The 12,824-nt window shown below is 45.0% G+C and overlaps 1 long non-coding RNA gene across 1 annotated transcript in view; it reads right to left on the bottom strand.

The window, feature by feature from the left end:
* The window catches only part of LOC137216447 (uncharacterized), a 75,430-nt gene extending 70,784 nt beyond the window's left edge, over positions 1 to 4,646 (bottom strand). Inside the window, exon 1 of the long non-coding RNA XR_010939770.1 lies at positions 4,523 to 4,646. This is a non-coding gene — a long non-coding RNA (uncharacterized lncRNA). The remainder of the gene's footprint in view (positions 1 to 4,522) is intronic.
* Between the last annotated feature and the right edge of the window lie 8,178 nt (positions 4,647 to 12,824).

The raw sequence follows: 12,824 nt of genomic DNA, 5'->3' as shown, positions 1-12,824 counted from the left end.
CCGCCTAGGCCGACCCTCCTCTGGCGCCGAGGGGAAGGGACACGCGGCCAAATGCCCGCAGAACCGCGGCCCGGCCTCCTTCGGAGCAGCTTCCTCTAGTCCCGCCCAGACGTGGCGGCCACCAGGGTCCACCGAGACTCCACTTCCTGTAGCCCCACACGCCAGGCGGCCGGGCTGTGCGCCTTGTGCCACTGCCCGTCTCTGGAGCGTCCACGGCACCGCCGGGCCTTGGGCCACGCTTCCCGCCCCTTCCCAGGCGGAGCCCTTGACTTCCCGGGGCCACTGTCCAGTGTTCCCGACTTCGATCCTTCGTCACTCCTCCCCAGGAAGGGACGGGTACAGGGTTCGCGGGATCGGCGGACCCGTTCCTCTTGATGGCACTACTGCACCACGAATGCCAACCTGCCCTGCCCCTTCCCCTCCCCCAGGCCCTCTCCCTCTGCCCTTTGCCGAGGGAAAAACGAAATGCCAACCTCTGCCCAACCTGCCAAAGGCAGGATGGCTCATCAACCCGGCCACTTCAGAGGGGCACGCCTCAAACTCTGGCCCTCCATCCTGCGGGGCCCCGTTTCTGTGGCGTCTCTGCGCAGTGTGCTTGGCATCTGGGAATGAGTTCCTCTTGATGGCAGTATTGCACCAGAAATGCCATCCTGCCCTTCCTCACCACTAGTCCCCCATCTCGTTAACCTGTTCTTGTGCCTTTTGTGAGGGGGAAAATACACCAACCCCTGTCCAACCTGCCTCCAACATGGCGGCTCACCATTTTGGCCAAATTTGTGTAGCACTTCCACATGTGGATGAGCAGAGCCTCATCCCTCTTTGGTCCTCTTAGCCCGCCTTCTGGCCAGAAAAGGAAAGGATCCTCATCCAGGTAGCTAGCAGTGGATCTGAACCTATTCCCTATCCGTTCCTGTGTCTTTAGCACTGGAGTAGGGCAAGAGACCTCAGCAGGTGCACCACACGTGGTCCTAGCCCCTGCTTACTAGTGCTAGCTGAGGTACAGTCTAGAGTCACAGAGAGGCCAGCCTGATGGTTTTACACACAGGTCAGTCTAGAGGAGGCAGATTCCATATCAGAGACACCAAAGTAACCAGTGTTGGTGGAGGGTCACTCTGTTTACCACTGTTTAACACAATGCCAGGAATTAAATATAAATTGCTCTAGAACAGTGTATAAAAAGCCCTATCTTCAGGTAATGCCAAGTCTAGCATTTCCTTTTTAAAAACATTTTATGGCTTCCGCCACCCACCCATCCAATCACTAATGTAGGGTCTCTGCGTCATAAAAGAACAAATAATATCAGTGGAAGAAGTCTTTCCAGAAGAAAATCATCAGTATTTGGTAACCTTTTGTTTCAATAGAGAAGATGTTTATCCCTTTTACTAGGCAATGCAAAGGAAGGGTAATGCAAATATATTACGGTTGTTTTGTTTTGACCCTTTTAATAATGTCTGGGTCTTAATCTCCAGAGTTTCTTAAGCCCATCTTGTTATGTATTGGGAAGGATGTCTCTACCCTTTCATTATACATTTATTGAGATATTCATCCTCTTCTGGAATCACCAGATCAAAGTCTGTTTTCAATACTTCTTGTCCATAATAATCAACTGAGCCCCTAATTCCTTGTTTCCAATTGATTTCAAGTTCCTCCTGTTTGGAAAGACACCTGGGACCTCAAGCAGACAGGCCTCTTTATATGTCCAGGTGTTAACTTTGGTGAAAAGGGCACAGTTAGGGCTTCCCTGGTGGCGCAGTGGTTGGGAGTCCGCCTGCCGATGCAGGGGACGTGGGTTCGTGCCCCGGTCCGGGAGGATCCCACGTGCCGCGGAGCGGCTGGGCCCGTGGGCCATGGCCGCTGAGCCTGCGCGTCTGGAGCCTGTGCTCCGCAACGGGAGAGGCCACAGCAGTGAGAGGCCCGCGTACCGCAAAAAAAAAAAAAAAAAAAGGCCACAGTTATATCACCTTGCTCACAGCCTTGGGTAGGGAGTTTGTGTGGGTCAGGGCCTAGTCACTGGCTTAATAAACAGGAGGATCTCAGCATCCTTTCCACTTAACATTAACTTGCAAAATGTTTAGAAATCTTAGAAGTGTGTAAAAAAAGGGAAATCAAGGGTTTCGGTATCCCTATAACGAGGTGTTTTAAAAAATTAGTGATACTTGACTCTGCAACAGTGCGCGTAAGAGGGAAAACATTTCAGAGATGTTGATTTTTAACTTCTTTTCCCCCGACTTTACCCACCCAGTGCTCAAAAATCCAACACTCGGAGGGTTACGTTTCACAAAGTTCTAACCTTTCGAAGGGTTGATTAGAATATGGAAAATATACCATTCACTGAAACCGAGAAAATTAACAAAAGTCCTGACAATCAAGTGCTTTACGAATGTTTTTTATAAGCCAATTCCATAAATAAATATCCAGTTAGAAACAAAGTTTACAGGATTTTAAATTATCAATGATGAAAGATTATATGCTTAGGGTAATGTTAATACACACATGAAAATCTACAGGAGGAAAAGTTAAAAATTCCCGTAGGACAGACAAGTAGACTTAAACAAGATGAAAGATGTACTACATTCTCGGATAAACAGACTTAGACTCAAGAACATAACAATTCTTCATCAGTTAATCAAGCAATCCATTCTAATCCCAAAGAAAATCCAAAAGGCTTTTGAACACTTCGTTATTTTCCACTGTTAATAAGGGAAAACAAACAGGCAGAGATATCCAAGAGCGTTATGACAATGAATAGCCATGTTGTGAGAGAACTAGTCATACCACATGTGAAAATATATAGAACACAAAGTTCAAGAATAGACCTGAAGACATACAAGAATTTAGTATACACTGAGGCAGCCTCCCAAATCAATGAGTATAGACAGCCTTGGGACAAAGTGATACCCATCTAGAATAGGCTCATAGTTCCACACCTCTCACAATAAACCACGATGAACTGTACAGGGATCCAAGAATTAAAGGTACAATGTACAGAAGCACACAACTACTAGAAGAAATAACAGGCAAGATTCCTTTATAGCTCGGGAGCAGGAAAAGCCTTTTGTACGTCTGACCCAAAAATCCATTAAAAAAAAAGAGGATAAATGTGAACCCCTAAAATTTACCATGCTAACGAAAAAAGCATAATCGAAGTTAGAAAAGCATTGATAAACGGGAAAAAATATTTAATTCACATCAGTAGTCTTCCTAACATAGAGAGCAAGCTTCTAGATATCGTTTAAGAGTAACAACCAAGAGAAAGACATTACTAGTTCACAGAAAAAGAGCCACAAAAGGCCCTTAAATATACAAAAAGATTCCCCAGCCGCACATATAAAGGGAAATACAAACAAAAACTACTACACTACTGTATAATTTCATACAAAGTATGAGTTCCCAACCAAGACCTGCCCTTTCAGAGGGGCCTGTATTACCTGCCATTTCCTCACCTCTCGAGTCTGACTTGTCTCAAATCCCCTCTACCCATGAAATGGTTATAATCGCACTGTAAACAAAGTACAGTCCTTTATATGAAAATCCCTGACCCTTTAATTTCGATTGCCCTCTCATGCCATCAAATCTCTACGGAAGTTCTTCGAATTTTTAAATTTTGGTAATAAGGCCAACCTGCTGCCAATTATCAGTAACAAGAAACAAGCATTTGCACGAACCCGCACCCTTAACGGTGTCATAAAAAAAACCTGCGGTTTTTTTCCTTTTGGAGTTTTTTGTCCACATACAGCTTGCTCACCTTATTCATATTTTGTATTATTACCATGAACTTTTATCTTTGATAACCTGAAATTATTTCTTTAAAAAGCTTCATTGCTTCTTTCATTAATAAAAGGACTCCTGTTATTGCACAGAACTGTAAATAAATAAAAACATAAAGCACCAGTATTCCTATCACTTGCAGAGAGACCCTGAAAATTTGGGAGGTTATTCTTCCACGTGGTTAAATGCACACGTGAAAATGGAGCTAGAAGTTTTTTAGGTCAAAAATTCATGAAAGGAAATGTTACTTCTCTAGGGATACATTCCGGGGAGCCCAGTCCCTGTCGGCAGCGCACTCAATCCCACCCAACCAAGCCGACCCTCCTGCGGCCGCGTAAATGGGGAGGGAAGGGAGAAGGAGTTGGCGGCCCCGCACTCTCCTCCTGCCCGCCCCGCCCTCTGGCCACAGAGAACCGCTTCCCGAAGGGCTCTACTTGGACGCTCTCCCTACTGGCGCCAGGGCACAGAACTCAGGCGGCGGTACAATCCCGGCGCCCACGCTCAGCCAGCCTCGCCTAAACTCCAGACCCCGGCCGGGCCCACGCGGCGCCCCCTCGGCCCGTCCCCGCCTCCCCTAGAGCCGGCCAGGATGCAGCCACCATTGGCCGACGTCGCACGCCAGGCATAGGCTGCCCAGACGCTAGAGGACGGGGAGGGTCCCCGGGATCAGAAAGGCTGCCGGACGGTTCCCAGCCCCCGGCCCCGCGTCGCCCCGCGTCAGGGAAAGGAAACGAAGGAGGCTGAGGGGACCCACCTGGCTGAGGCCACGCTCCAGCGGGAAAAACGCGGTCAGCTCTGAACTTCGCGCGGGGGCCGGCGGGACTCGACTGCGCCCCACGCCCACCCCTGCCGTAAAGCGGCGCCTGCGTGGCCCCGCGTAGACGACCCCCGCCCCCTGTCGTCCGCGTCTCCTAGGAGAAGCCCGGGGGGTGGGGCGCGGCGGGAGGGGAGGGGGAGAGGAGGGGTGGGAATCCGGGTTCCTCGGTGTTGGCCCCGCCCAGGGGAGGGGTGGGACATCCTCAATTGGTCCCAGGTGGCGAGAGGTGGGAGAGGTGAGCTTGGGAAAGTCTGAGAGGAAACCGCAGGCGTTTTGCTCTCTGCTCGGGAGAACCAACTTGTCCCCCTTGTAGGGTCCCTGCCGCCAACGATGTATGCGAAGGAACAGTAAAACGGAAATTTTACCGTTCAACAGTCGCAAAACTATTTAGAGGAAAGAAGTTTAAGTACACTTGCAAACGACGTGACGAGTTTGTATCCTTCATATGCTTGAGGTTATTAATACTTGAATTGCTCCCTCCTCAGGTGAGGGGCAGAGTCCCAAGAGCAGGCACGCCCTGCGCCCCGTCACCTCCCGCTCTTTGCCAAGGACCTGCTAGGGAGCCAGCGCCTCTGAAGCGGTTTTCCGGGGCTGCTGCAGGTGGTGTCCACACCGCCTAGGTGGGTGGGGATGTGCTGGGTCCGAAGGAGTCGCAGCGACTCGCAGGCTTCTCCTGCCTGGCGGGTGCCTTGACTTATTTTTTCCTGTTGAGAAAAGGAGCACGCTCCTCTAGAGAAATAACGTTCACATCAAGGAGACACACGTAGCATAGAGAGGAAGAGGAAGATGACAGGTGATGCCGCCACTCAGAGATGAGGGGTGTTAAATTGGGGCTTGTATCCACCCAGTACCTTGTTCCCTGCAGAGGGGTGCAGCGGAGGAGAGAGAGCACGGGAGAGAGATTCAAAGAAAGATCTTTAGAAACAATTGTCTCTAGGATCGTGGGTAACCGGCAGCTTTTTGGTGACTAAAACAGTCGAGGCTGTGAAGATGTTTTTGTTAACTCTTTATTTCCATTGACAAATGTAATTCTTGCTTGGTTATTTCTTAAGAAAAAACATCTCCAGAAATACAGAAGTTTTTCAAGGGAGAACTGAAGTCACCCCTGCCCAGATCTACTCCCCAGTGTAACCACCCTTCCAAGAAACACTTAAAAGAAATCCATGGGCTCTGCAACGACCCCAGGGCAGCACAACTGGCCTGCTGACTGCCCCTAACTCCTCAGGATTTCCTGCCTCCACTCTGCTCCCCCACCGAGGACCTGCACGGGCCCAGGCCCCCCAAGACAACCTGCTGTCCGGCTAGTACCAGCCTTGGCTCAGGCTCTGACTCACAGCCCCTCTTCTCACCCATTCCCTGCTGTTTGGGCAGAGCTGGTGGGAATTTCCGGGGCAGAAGGGAGGAGGACAGTGAGGACCCTGAGGTGCCTAGTTCTGGCCAGGCAGCTGCCTTTTTGCATTTCAGGTCAACACAGGGAATCTCACAAAGCGCAGCTGCCTTCAACTCCTAGGGAGTGAGGGGAGGGCTTCATGCTCTGCCGCAACTTGCCCTCCTTCTTGAGGGTGGAAACTGAAGAGAGCTTCCACCTCCTCCCCACGCGGAATTACCTGACCAGTCCCTGGGCTCTGGATCTCAGCTGGCCCTCTGGATTCCTCTGTCATTTTCTTCTCCTTCACTCTGGGGAGCAGTGGCTGTTTCTCCATGCAGAGATGCAAGTCAAAGTCTTTTTTCTGTCTCCATTCCCTGGATGAACACAGATGCAATAACTACTCATTGTGCCAGGAAATCGAGGTCCAAAGAGGCTATGTGGCTTTGCCATTGTGAACCGGGAGTGGTTCACACACACGAGGGGCGGAGGGATGGGGGGTGGGGATGGGGGGGGGTCTTATGCTGCAAATCCATTGCTCTCTCCATGCAAATGGCCACTGAGGGCAAGAGAAGATGTCCAGCGTCATTAGTCATTAGGGAAATCAACATCAATATAACAAGAGATACCACTTCACGTCTACCAGGGCAGCTGTAATTTTAAAAATGGAAAATAAGAAGTGTAATAAGGATGTGCAGGAACTGAACCCCTCATACACTGGCTGGTGGGAATGTAAAATGGTGCGGACACCGTGTAAAGCAGTTCGACACTTCCACCAAAAGTTAAACATAGAGTGACCACATGATCAGCAAGTCCACTCTATCCAGAAAATGGTCAATGTTATGTATTGTAAGAAAGGAAAACGTATTTTTTCATCCTTCCTAGGGTCCCTGTCTAGGTCTGAAAATGAAACTGATAAAAACAGATTAACAGAAGAAAGGTGTACAAATTTATAAGTTTTATGTGACATGGGATCCTTCATGAGCAAATGGTTAGACTTGTGTATCTTATGCTAGGTGTGATGAAGAGTGTACAGTCATGGAGGAATATGATAGATTAAGGAAAATAAGGTAATTGTAGTGAATGGGGGGTCATTTAGCAAGGCCTGTTTGTTTGGATTCTTCTTGGCGTCCCTTCTAATTCGGAGATAAAGAGGCTCCTTTCCTAATTCTTGTATGGACTAGTCAAATTGGAAGAAGATAAAAACAGCAGTTGGAATTTTTTAAATGATAAGGATCATTAAATGTTCGATTAAAACAGTTTTTTGGGGTTTTTTTCTGGTATGCGGGCCTCTCACCGCTGTGGCCTCTCCCGTTGCGGAGCACAGGCTCCGGACATGCAGGCTCAGCGGCCATGGCTCACGGGCCCAGCCGCTCCGCGGCATGTGGGATCCTCCCGGACCGGGGCACGAGCCCGTGTCCCCTGCATCGGCAGGCGGACTCTCAACCACTACACCACCAGGGAAGCCCAAAACAGTTTTAATTTAACCTCATATCCTCTCCTTTCTCTTTTGCAAAACCTTTTAAATACTGTTTCAATTATAAACTACTTTATACTTCTGGACCCAAAGCATAACCTCCGAAATTTCTTTTTCCTAATAAAATAAACTTACTGTGTAATCTACTGTTCCTTCCTCTTCAGCCTTAATACATATTGAAGAAAAACACTAGCCATATTATATTAAAGTGACAAATGAAATGAAGTTAGATTAGATATGATTAGAAGCAATCAACCTCAATACATCCGCACTGGGTTCCTTCAACTTTCAGTTCCTTACAGTGAGTAGTTCCTTGGAGATGTGTGAGATGGCTATCTAGTTCTACGTTCTGTAGTCTCTAAAGTCAGCCTTCTTGATAGCAACAAACACCAAGTCCCCCCACCCTCTCTGCTTAGAGTGAGCTCATTCAGCTTCTTCGGATTGTCTACTTCACATTTTAAAAAGGATATTGCTAACTCATGTAGATTTGGTGAAAGTTGAGGTTGTCTTTTAATGTTAATGTCTTACACAAATGCTTTTGAGCAATTGCCAGCCTTTTTTTTTTAAATTAAGTAATTTATTAATTTATTTTTGGCTGCGTTGGGTCTTCGTGGATGCGCGAGGGGTTTCTTTGTTAGTTGCGGTGAGCGGGGGCTACTCTTCATTGCCGTGCGCGGACCTCTCATTGCGGTGGCCTCTCTCGTCGCGGAGCACCGGCTCTAGAGTGCAGGCTCAGTAGTTGTGGCACACGGGCCTAGCTGCTCTGCAGCATGTGGGATCTTCCTGAACCAGGGATCGAACCCGTGTCCCCTGCATTGGCAGGCGGATTCCTAACCACTGCGCCACCAGGGAAGCCCCATTGCCAGCTTTGTAAATACCTAGATTGTCTTTTGCTTGTTTCATGAAAGCACAGCTACAGTTATACTAGGTGCTACCCAAAGTTTCATGCCTTTTCTTTTTACTATACTAAAGATTCATAGGATGTATTTCTTTCCTGTTGGTAGAAGGGAGAAGGATTGAAGCAGAAGCTCAAAACTCTAGTTTTCATCTGTCTGACAAGAAACTAAAGTGCTTTCATATTTCTTCAAAACTGTGTTTTCATGGAGATTAAATTATCCCTTTTCCTCTATCACTCCAGCATCACAGAGCAACACAGAGGTTACTTAAGGGTTTCTGAAGACATGCCTTTGCTTTTTCTGTCACTAGAATAGATTCTAACAACTTGAGCATCACATGTTTGCATGAAGCTTTCATTTATATTGGTGAAAAAAATGCATGCTTTGTGATTAATAGACCTTTATATATCCAATGTTCTTATTTTAAGTAGCACATTCAACACTCACTTTGAGAATCTTAGAATCCACTTAGTTTTAGGCACTTTGACCAGTCACACAGGACTGGAGCAAATTGTGACAATCTATCTGCGAAAATTTTCTGTAAGGATATATTTTGGGGAAAGGAGCACTGAAAAATAATAACAAAGTCATTGTAGTGTTTGTTTGATGCTTTATTCTCTTCACCAACATTTAGAATGAAACCATGTATGTTCTCCCAATGACTATTTGTATTCCTCTCTTGTTCTGTCATTTAAAGAAGCAATATAAAGCAAAAAAAAAAAAAAAAAGAGGGGCTTCCCTGGTGGCGCAGTGGTTGAGAATCTGCCTGCTAATGCAGGGGGCACGGGTTCGTAGCCCTGGTCTGGGAAGATCCCACATGCCGCAGAGCAACTAGGCCCGTGAGCCACAACTACTGAGCCTGCGCATCTGGAGCCTGTGCTCCGCAACAAGAGAGGCCACGACAGTGAGAGGCCCGCGCACCGCGATGAAGAGTGGCCCCCGCTTGCCACAACTAGAGAAAGCCCTCGCACAAAAACAAAGACCCAACACAGCCAAAAATAAAAATAAATAAATTAAAAGAAGGCTCAACATTAAACAGAAAAAAAAAGAAGTTAGTTATAGAATGATAAGCAGTAAGATCTTATCTCAGCAATGCTACTACCTGGCTGTGGCTTTAAGTAAGTCACATCCTTGCATTTTAGCTTCTTCATCGTTAAAAGTGGAGGTTAAGGATTAGTGGACTTCTACGAAGGCTCTTCCCACTCACATATTTCAGACCTGTGTGATTCCGATTCTATGTGTGGTTGATTTTAAATTACAAGCAGAAAGATTGTGTGCCTCTCTGCAAAGGTAGCAATGGAACATTTATATTAGGAAGTTGTGGACAGTGTGCTTGTGTAGGCACTATGCTGAAAAAGCCCACGAGGAGAAGCTAATTTCAGGAGGGGAGATGGGAATGTGGATTCAGAGAAATCATGACACGGAGAGTAGTGAAGTTGAACAAGCTGACTTCTCAGTGAACTAGGAAATCAGATCACTGATTGATCATGAAAGCTCTGGGGAGGGTTTGAAATTTAATGAAACTAGAGAAGATTTGGATCGGCCACTTGTGGCACATTTTCCAGGGATTTGGGTATGAATGGATAAAACAATTATTAAGGAGTATTTCAGGTTTGACCCCGTACTGCTCACCCACTCTTTCTTCAGACTTGGATCTGAATGCCTTTTATAATTTCTGAAGTTCAAACATACTCTAAGAATGAATATTTACTAACAGTTAATGTAATTTTTATTGTTCCACATGATCTATCACTCTTAGAAATAGAAGTAGCATTATTGGGATATGCCTCCAGCTTTCTAAAATGACTTGAGGTGACCTTGCAGCAAAGGTGAAATAAGATGTCTTTCCTTAGCTGCACTTAAGAAGTGTTCATGCTAAGTATGCAGGCTTGTTTGGACTTGCTTAGAGGCTTGAATGAGATAGGAGTTTTGGTAGGGCACTGCAGAAGAATGTCCACCATTCAGCTGATGTCTCTGGCTTAACACTGGATTTTAACCTCTCACATTCCATCTCATAACATTTTAGACAAGTGTTTTGATTTGCCATCTCAAGGAGAATGCCGTTACGGCAAATATCATTCTACTGTCTGATTTCGTGGTGCACATCTTTTAGGAAGCTAGAAAATTAAGAATGAAAAAGAATGATTATAATTTGTGTTAATGTGCATCGATTTGAATGTTCTAGAAGTGTGATCTCTTTTCAAGGTTAAATATATTTAAGAAGTCGAACTGACAGCTTATCCTTAGCCTTCATTTTCCAATTGATTAAACTTAAATACATGGTATATAACATGAAAAAACAGCATAAATTATTAAGATCTAATCTTCATCAGTAAACAATAAAAATGTCAATGATACTTGAAGAAAAACGTGGCCCACCCATTTAAAAATGTTTTATAATTTTTCTTTTCCAGCGCTGAAAATGGTGTTGTTTGCCTTGGGTTGAGGGCATATTTCTGCATTTCTACCACTACCACCACCAGCACTAGCCCCGTCCCCACACAGTGGTTTTAAATTTTCATGAAAATAATCATGAGTGAAAGGCTGGGAATTAAAGAAGCAAAGAATGTTCCATTTACTTTATACGTACTATTGTTTAATGCTTTCAGGAAATTATATGTTATCAAGTGTGTGTTTATGGTGATGATCGTTGCAGATAAATGAAGAATTCAGAGCCTGAACCTAAGCTCAAAATAAGATGCCAAAAAAGGAAGAAAAGATCAAAGAGCTTGGAACGGAATTCCAGCAAGCTGAACCCAGGTAATGAAACTAGATATATATTCTATCATGTCAAGATGTGATAGAAAATTACCTTTTAAATGGAAGGAAAACATGACCAGTAACAGACTTTCTTGTATATCAACATTTTAGTTTAAATAACTTTACAAATCTGATTTCCTAAGACAGATCATTTCCATGTGTGGAAAGACTCAAGCATTAGTTTTTTTTAATTTGCCTAAATATTTTGTGACAGAATGTATTATACAAGCAAAACTGTTTTTGAGAGGAAATTTTCATTTTAATTTGAAAACTTGCGTCCCCTTTTGTATTACTTTCAGTTCTCCATAGAAACAGAACCAATAGGATTTATACATATATATATATATATATATATATATATATATATATATATATATATATATATATATATATATGAATTGGCTCACATGATTATGGTGGCAGGCAAGTCCCAAGATCTGCAGGGTGAGTTGGCAAGCTGGGGACACAGGAGAGCCTTCGGTGTAGTTCTAGTCTGAATCCAAAGTCCTGAGAACCATGAAAGCCAATGGTTTATAGTTGGAAGGCCAGCACTCTTGAGACCTAGGAAGAGCCAATGTTTCAGTTCGAGTCCTAATGCATGAAAAAAGATGATGTTCTGGTTTAAAGGCAGTTAGACAGGAAGAATTCTGTCTTATTAGTTGGAGGATCAGTAATTTTGTTGTAATCAGGCCTTAAACTGATTGGATTAGACCCACCCACATTAGGGAGGGCAATCTGCTCTACTCAGTCTCCCACTTCAAATGTTAATCTCATTCATCAAATAACACCCTCACAGAAACACCCAGGATAATGTTTGATGAAACATCTGGGCACCCTGTTGCTCAGTCATGTAGACACATAAAGTTAACCATCAGAACTACATTTCCTTTCATGAAGAAAATCTTCAATTACTTTAATGATCCCAAAAGCTTTTGTAGACTTCCATAATCTTGACTACCATCATTTCAAAACCTATCAACTTTACATTCCCACCTACATTCTCTTTGAGGAAAGCTTTCATGTATACTTAAAATCTTTATTAAGTAGTCTACACTTTACAACTGATTAAGTACTCTCCTCAAGACGGCTTATGTTTGAAGAGAATATTCAGAATGTGATGATTGCATTTAAAAAAAAAATTTATTTATTTATTTATTTTTGGCTATGTTGGGTGTTCGTTTCTGTGCGTGGGCTTTCTCTAGTTGCGGCGAGTGTGGGCCACTCTCCATCGCAGTGCGCGGGCCTCTCTTGTTGTGGAGCACAAGCTCCAGACGCGCAGGCTCAGTAGTTGTGGCTCATGGGCCTAGTTGCTCCGTGGCATGTGAGATCTTCCCAGACCAGGGCTCGAACCCGTGTCCCCTGCATTGGCAGGCAGATTCTCAACCACTGCGCCACCAGGGAAGCCTATGATTGCATCTTAGCATAGTGGATCCTCAACAGGTGTTTGTTGCTTGAATTGGTCTGTTTCTACCATTCTACTGAAAGGTTATGTAAAAACTCAACAGTGAACTCCAAATGACCCAATCTGCTGGCCTTTTCCTGGCCTAACTCTGCTTTACTGTATCTGTAATATTTGTTAATTTTTCGGTAAAGCTTTCATTTTTTCCTCCATCTTCCTACTTCACTTTTCACATCTCTAAGAAGTCAGTTACTCTCCCTTTTTTTCACTTCCCAAATTAGGGCATTCACCTAGGTTCTTTCCTTAGCTCATGACAAATGACATACATTCATGAGCAGGTA

This window comes from Pseudorca crassidens, chromosome X, assembly GCF_039906515.1.
Source record: "Pseudorca crassidens isolate mPseCra1 chromosome X, mPseCra1.hap1, whole genome shotgun sequence".
NCBI lineage: Eukaryota > Metazoa > Chordata > Mammalia > Artiodactyla > Delphinidae > Pseudorca > Pseudorca crassidens.
This window is presented reverse-complemented; position numbering and strand designations above follow the sequence as displayed.